The sequence below is a fragment of the Erithacus rubecula genome (genome assembly GCF_903797595.1).
Source record: "Erithacus rubecula genome assembly, contig: scaffold_417_arrow_ctg1, whole genome shotgun sequence".
Lineage (NCBI taxonomy): Eukaryota > Metazoa > Chordata > Aves > Passeriformes > Muscicapidae > Erithacus > Erithacus rubecula.
The window spans coordinates 30,817-37,712 of NW_027635921.1; the positions used below are offsets into that span (position 1 = coordinate 30,817).

Genomic DNA, 6,896 nt, shown 5'->3' on the forward strand with positions numbered 1-6,896 from the left:
TAACACAACAGCTGCAGCAAGGTAATCAAGAGATTTCGAGCACATGAGCAAGAGGGTGCTCCTCTCCACAAATCCAGCCTGGAGACCAGATACATGTAAAATCCCCGAGGCAAACTGCCTTTTGCCAAAATGGAAAGAACTCTATTAGTACTTTTAATCACTTATACAGCCTTTAAAGCTTAAAGCGTTAACCTCTTGGATACCTAATTCCAGAATCAAAAGACTTCTGCAAAAGGCAAGTGGAGTCCAAAAGTAGACCTCAGAAAGAGCAGGAGAAACCAACATGTGTTTCATATGGTCATCATCTTCCTGATATTTCTAATTGGAATGCAAGCCACAGTAGATGACTGTCACTACCATCAAGATCTCCTTGGCTTGCAAGATCCTGGTGGAGGGAACACTCAAAAATATCCAGGACCTAATGGGCTGAAAGGGGCTGAAGAGGTAAAACCACTTTATGCCGTTTTAAGGATTAGTAACGAGCAGTTGAAGATTGAGGAAAACCTGACTCCATGCCTGCCTTTGTTGTCCCACCTGAGAGTAACATCCCTATGGCCTGTAAATTTGAAACTCACAAACGTTTTGTAGAGATTACTACAGTGACCATGCACATCTGTGACCTTTCTAAAGAGCAGTGTGTGCATTCATTTTCGAGTGATTCCTATCAGGATTTTTGCACTATGCAAATTAAAATGGGACACTATAACCTAGTGCAAGATAGTCCCCTTCTTCTGTGACACATAGGAGAGAAGACCATCAGCACTTAGATATAGTAACTGGGCCCACCAGGAATCCCACCCAACAAATCTTGTTTCCAACAGCCAAATCTTGTGCAAGTCCAAGAATAAATCGTACTGGTCGTGCACGTAGAACATGGAACAGATCTCATGGAGTATGTGCTTTTCAGAATTGAATTTCACTCTTGGGAGCTGCCGGCCGGGCTCTGCAGGGACACAGGGCCGGCTGCTGCCCGGGGAGCCGCGGTGCCGGCCCGCCCCGCAGCCCCGCTGCGCCGGGGCTCCATCGGCACCTGGCTCGGGCCCGTGTGGCCCCTGCAGGCAGCGCTGGGCAGGGCCACAGCTGCAGCTGCACACAGTGAGCGCCACGCTCAGGGGGCTTCTCCAGCCTGAGCCTGGCGCTTCCAGGCCATCCTTACCAGGCACTCGGCCAACTTCCACATCCGCTTCAGCCGCTGCCATCCAGGGATCCTTGCTGAGCAGCACAAGGCCTCTCAGTGCCAGGCGACGCCTCTCCCTGGAATTGCTCTGTAGGAACCTTGACATGATCTTAAGGATGCTGTCCCCACATTCACTCAAATCCAGGCACTCAAGGACCTGAAAGGCACAGGGCAGTGACAGAGGACACACAGGAGCCCAGAACTGCACAGGGCTGGGCCCAGACAGCAGCACAGGGCACGGGCACCAGCCCAGGCAGCTGTGGCCATGAGAGGCCAGAGAGCTGGGAGGCAGCTCAGAGAGACAGTTCTGGCCATCAGGCTCACCTCCACAAGGAATGCCAGGGCAGGCAGATCCCAACGTGGCTCCTGTGTGCTGAGCAGCTGGAGTAGGTGAAGTGCAACATAGGAACACAAGGGCATCAATACACAGCGAATCTCCCTGGCAGGGGGAAAAAGGCAAAAGGACCCTGAGGTTGAGGGGTGGCAATACTCTCCCAGGATTGACTCACAGAGAACCAGTTTTTCCCCAGCATCCCTGGAGGCGATGTGGACACTTTGGGAGGCTGCCCCTTTTTGGGCACCTCCTCTCCCAGCCTTTTCCGGTCTGCTTGGCCATCCCTTGGTGACAAAGGCCTCTGGCCCATGAGCACGGGTACTGTGTGGGGCACGCCGGGCACACAGCACGAATGTCAAGGACAGAGGGGCAATGGGGGTCTCACCTGGCCAGCAGACCCACAGCATAGTGCTGGGTGTCAGCACACAGCAGCGTGTCCCAGCCACGCTTGCGCTCTATTGCCATCACCTCAGGCTCATACTGCATACAGATGAGCAGAGCCTTCATAGTCTGCACTGCAAACCTGTGTGCAGAGAGAAGTCCAGGTCACACTGTGAGCACTGGTGCTGGCCACAAGGGCATGGGAAGGACTGGAGGACTGGGACCTGTTGGCCTTGCTGGGAAGCGGATGTTGCTCCTGGCACGCTCTCCAGAAGTTATCAACTTCCTTTGGCATCTGCTGTGTGGTGATGACAACATGCAACAGCAGAGCCGTAAACAGAGGGGAGGAAGCATTCATCATGGCCTCCTCGCAGTGGGGCACCTGGACCACCACCCAGATCACCAGAGTTGCCTGCGAAAGAAGCAGCCCGAGGCAGCGCTCAGTGCTGAGGTGTCCATGGGGCAGGGCCTGAGGGAGAGGCAGGGGGAGCAGCGGGCCTGGTGCCCCCTGAGTCTGTCCCTGGCCCAGGTTTGAGCCCAGCAACTGAGGCACAGAGAGGATGGAGAGCTGCTGGAGAGGTGACTGGTGCTGGAGGGTGAGCAAGGGCCAGTTCCAGAAACTCACAGCCAGGGCAAAAACATCTTCGTTGTTTCCATCAGAGGTGCACATTCTGTGCAGAGGCCAGTCCTCCATGACGCAGAGCAGAATTGGCAGCACGCTCTCCAGTGCTGTGCCTGACAAGCCTATGGCTCTCCACATCATTGCAGCAGCTCTGTGGGGTTGGAGCTCGGTGTCAGAGGGGGTCTCAGTCACAGTACCATGCCCTGTGCACCTGGGACAGCCCCAGTGTCCTGAGGGGCAGGGAGGGAGCCTGGCAGTGGCAGCAGGCTCAGGAAGCAGAGGGGCCTGAGGGTCCTGGACCTCTCCACCTGTCTGGCAGGCCCCATTGGACAGGCTGTACAGGGCGATGGGCCCTAAAGGCTGCTGAGCCCTGAGCTCTCAAGGCCCGTGGGCCCCGTACCTGTCACACGTTGGGGCACAGCGCAGGAGGGTCAGCACCATGTCAGCAGGGTGTTCTCCAGCCAGCCTCTGAATGTCAGTGCGCAGCCTTGCATCTAAAGTGCCCTGGGATGTCAGTCTCTGGTGAATGCTTTTCACCATGGCTGGCACCTGGGGGAGGAATGGAGAACACTTGGAACGCTTTGGTAGCTTCCTCTGAGAAGTGCTTCCCTTCCTGCCACGCTGTTCTGCCTTCAGTGACTGAGGGGGCCCAGTGACCATGGCTTGAGTGGGCACACAGTCCTGGGAGGCATGGAGCCTTGGCCACAGGCTGCTTAAGTGGTGCTGAGAAGCACAACGGTCTTTGAAGTAATCCACTATGAGTTCCTCAGAGTGACTCAGAGTGGGAGTGGTGTCAGTGTTTGTGATGCCCTGAGTCTCTCCAGTGTCAGCAATTGTCATGCCCACATCCTCAATCACTACCATGTCAGCCTGTACCCTGTCATCACTCCTTACAGTGTCAGACTCTTCTGAGCGCTCAGGCACATCTGGGCTGACATCAGGCTCTGCCTGGAGCTCGGTCAGGCTGGAGTCAGGCTCAGCTGTGCCCTCTGTTGCTGTGCTGGTCTTTCTGCGTCGCACCGGCACAAACTTCTGCAGCATCTGCAGGAGAACAAAGGACAGGGAGGAGAGGCAAGTTCCCTGGAGTGCTCCAAGCACTGTGCTGGGCTGAGCAGTGACAGCAGGCCCAGTCCAGGTGGGGATGGCTGCAGGTACCTTCAGTGCTCTGCGGAAGCGGCCACCGGTGGGGTCCTGCTCGTGTGTGCGGTCCATGGCTGCACCTGGCAAAGAGCGAGCACAGCCAGAGCTGAGGGGCTGCGGGAGAGGCTGGAGAACAGAGCCCAGCCCTGTGCTCCCCAGGCAGGGACAGCCCCAGGATGCTACAGGAGAATACGAGCACAGGCACTGTGGGGTGTCTGCCCAGCCCCTCTTCTGTCCTGTGCCTGGGCATGTCCCCAGGGGATGGGATGGGATGGGATGGGATGGGATGGGATGGGATGGGATGGGATGGGATGGGATGGGATGGGATGGGATGGGATGGGATGGGACGGGAAGTGATCAAGCTGGCAGCAGCCATCAGCTCTTTTACCCAGCTGTGCCTCTCACCTTCCTGCATTGGCTGAAACGGTTCCGGCTCTTCAGGCTCTTGTGCTGGGTGGACTCTAGAGCCTCTCCTTTTCATTCTTCTGAACACTTGGAAGAGTGGGAAACAGTTGGGAAATCTGCCTGTCATTTCAGTCTGGCCTTGAGGGCACCTTGTAGAAACGTGCCTTGGGAAAGCTGTGAGACAAACAGTCCTGCAGTCTGGCTGGGAAGTCAGCTGCAGGAATAACTCTCAGAAAAGCTCCGGGTCCAACAGGAACGAGTGCGCTGTGCGGGGGCTCCTCACGGCACCGCTCCTGTCCCGTCGCGTGCTCTGAGCACTGTGCCGTGGCCGTGTCACCGTCGGCTCTTATATCACCACACGTCACAAAGGGCCCTTTGACACCCTGTCCTGTTCCATGCCATGGTGACCATGCTGCACCGTGTCACAAAGAGCCCTTGAACACACTGCCACCAGCCCTGGGGCTGCCCCCAGCCCACTCAAAGTGGCCCATGATGGAAGGAATTCCTCACCCCAAGTGTCTAAGAAAGCCTGACAGGATCTTTAGGAACAGCTCAAACCATCAGCAATCATTGCCCTGCCCTGCGGGCTCAGGGCATTTAAGAATCCTCACTTAAGGATTGCTCTACATAAGTATCTCCCAAATATTGCAAACTTTCCATATTCATTGGTATGGTCTGAAAACATGAAAGATTTGGAAGATGGCGTCCCGTCTCAAAGCAGCAAGGAATAAAAGTTTGGAAGGAATGAAAGACCACTCAGTGTTCCAAAATTAACCCAAACAAATAATGAGATTGCACAATGGCTAATCCTCCTCCTGGTACAGACATCTAAGTGGTTCATAAAGTACAGCTGTCCCCTCTTCTTCCCTGTGGGACAATCAGGACCACTAACAGGAAAAATCACAGCTATTCTTTCTGCCCTCCGTAACCAAAGCTGGGCCAAAGCACAGATGCTGACTCCCACCAACACCAACCCCCCTAAACAGCTGCACAGAAGCCCTCAACAGGCTGCCAGGACCCCCAGCTGTCCCTATCCCTCTGCAGAGCTTTCCCAGCCTCCAGCAGGGCCCCTGGTTCCCTGCAGGTGCCGTGGGATGGCACTCAGGAGGATCTGCTCCAAGGCTTTTCCTGGTAGCAAGCTCAGGCTGCCAGGCCTGTGATTCCTGGATCATCCTTCCCACCAACCCTTCCTGTGCACGGCTCTTACATTCGCACATTGGCACTCAGCTCGGACTTGTGCACTTGAGCAGGACTGCTGGAAAACGATAGAGAGCAGCCTGGCAAGCTCCTTCTCCAGCTCCCTCTTTACTCTTGGGGGAGGTAGAACATTCCACAGGAAAGCTCCTGGTACCTCCACAGATCCATGCAGGAACAGACAAGGATCTGAGATATGTGATATGAAAAAGCTCTTTGTCAGTAACTGTTCACATTTGTTCTGTCTGTTGCTTTATTAGCCATGATGTAAAACAATACTCAGTCATGTACAGAGGCACCCACCTCCACAGCTCTTTCACAGAGTGTTGGTTAAAGTCTCAGGGGTCACTTTCAAAGGTGGTTTGGAGTCTCACCTACACAGTCCTGGGTCAGGGGATAGAGTCCCTAGGTGGGTTAGAGTCCCTGAGGTTGAGAGTGGTATGCTGACAGGAATATGGCCTGGGAGCTGGTTTAGTGCTTTTATTAAGTGTGGTTATTATAGTGTGTGTGTGTGTGTGTGTGTGTGTTAAGTCTTTCACTGCAACATTGTTTATTCCCTGCCTTTGTTAAAGTAAGGATGGGAATGTGCTCAACCCTGTGTTACCTTTTCCTTTGGGCATGGAATGCTATAAATTGGAGTAGAAAGAGTCAGAAAATTGAGTGTGTGTTCCAAGGATCATCTCTAGGAATACAAGAAGAGGAGACACAGTCTCAGAGGAAAAGAGCATTCTATGATCTTGCAGATATGAAATTGAAATTGGTTAAGCATCTAGAGATCTTAGGAGCAAGTTGTGGAGGATATAGGTTGCTGGCAGCCTAGCTGGGAATTTTGTCCAGCAACAGGATGGTATCTTTTGGGTTCTAGGACCACATTAAGTGCTCAGACAATTTTCTAGGTTGTGGGAAAGCCCCAGACTACCCTTTTGTATGGTATGAAAGAGTGTGAAAGTGTGGAACCACATTTCCATTGCTGCCATGAGGGACTTGGCTGGTGAAGGATAAAGCCTGTGGTGAGAAAGAACAGAGGGACTGACATCAATGTGACTTGTCATCTGACACAAGGCAAATGCAGTAGCTGTACCTGCATTTCCACTTTCCCATGATAGGAGTGGCAGGGAAAGCAAAGTTACTGATGCCCTATCATCCTTGTAACCCTCCCATACCCTGGTTGTTGTATAAGGGGCATAGAGGTTGTAGTTTTTTTGTTTATAGACATTGCTGCAGTTGCAGAGAGAATATTGGTGCAGGGCAGCCCAAAGATGCCCTGTGTGTATCAACCGTGGTGTAAAAGTAACAGGAGCAAGGAGGAGAGAGAAAACAATAATGTATAAAGTCCAGTGTGGAAACTTAAGTATCATCAAAAATCAACAGAGTGTAAGAGGAGATGAACAGAGGATGTGCACGTCAGCCAGCAGGCCAATAGATCCGAGTCCCCTGGGATGCATATTGAAACGATGGGAAAAGACAAGAAGGTCACCAGGGGGCACAGAGACTAAGAAATCCCTCAGTGCATATTGTGATAAATAGTGGACCCTTTATAAAATAGATGACAGGGAGAAGAAGTCAATAAACTGAACCCTGAGTTATAATATCTTGATGCAGTTACTGCTATTTTTGGGAAAAGAAGGAAAATGAGATGAGGC

General features: G+C 53.0%; 1 long non-coding RNA gene across 1 annotated transcript; it reads right to left on the reverse strand.

Moving 5' to 3' along the window:
* Window positions 1–1,242: 1,242 nt before the first annotated feature.
* Window positions 1,243–1,990, reverse strand: LOC306816187. Its single transcript, XR_013777596.1, has 3 exons — window positions 1,897–1,990; window positions 1,502–1,616; window positions 1,243–1,334 (listed from the first exon to the last, which is right to left on the reverse strand). It is a non-coding gene; the product is annotated as an uncharacterized lncRNA (long non-coding RNA).
* Between the last annotated feature and the right edge of the window lie 4,906 nt (window positions 1,991–6,896).